The sequence below is a fragment of the Arachis duranensis genome, chromosome 3 (assembly GCF_000817695.3).
Source record: "Arachis duranensis cultivar V14167 chromosome 3, aradu.V14167.gnm2.J7QH, whole genome shotgun sequence".
In the NCBI taxonomy this organism is placed as follows: Eukaryota; Viridiplantae; Streptophyta; class Magnoliopsida; order Fabales; family Fabaceae; genus Arachis; species Arachis duranensis.
In genome coordinates, this window is record NC_029774.3 from 98972420 (window position 1) to 98972687 (window position 268).

A 268-nucleotide genomic window follows, 5' to 3' on the forward strand; every position below is an offset into this window, starting at 1 on the left:
GAGAATTAATAACACTATCTGGATTCTGAGTTCCTAAAGAAGCCAATCATTCTGAATTTCAAAGGATAAAGTGAGATGCCAAAACTGTTCAGAGGCAAAAAGCTACTAGTCCCGCTTATCTAATTGGAGCTAAGTTTCATTGATAATTTGGAGTCTATAGTATATTCTCTTCTTTTTATCTTATTTGATTTTCAGTTGCTTGGGGACAAGCAACAATTTAAGTTTGGTGTTGTGATGAGCGGATAATTTATACGCTTTTTGGCATTGT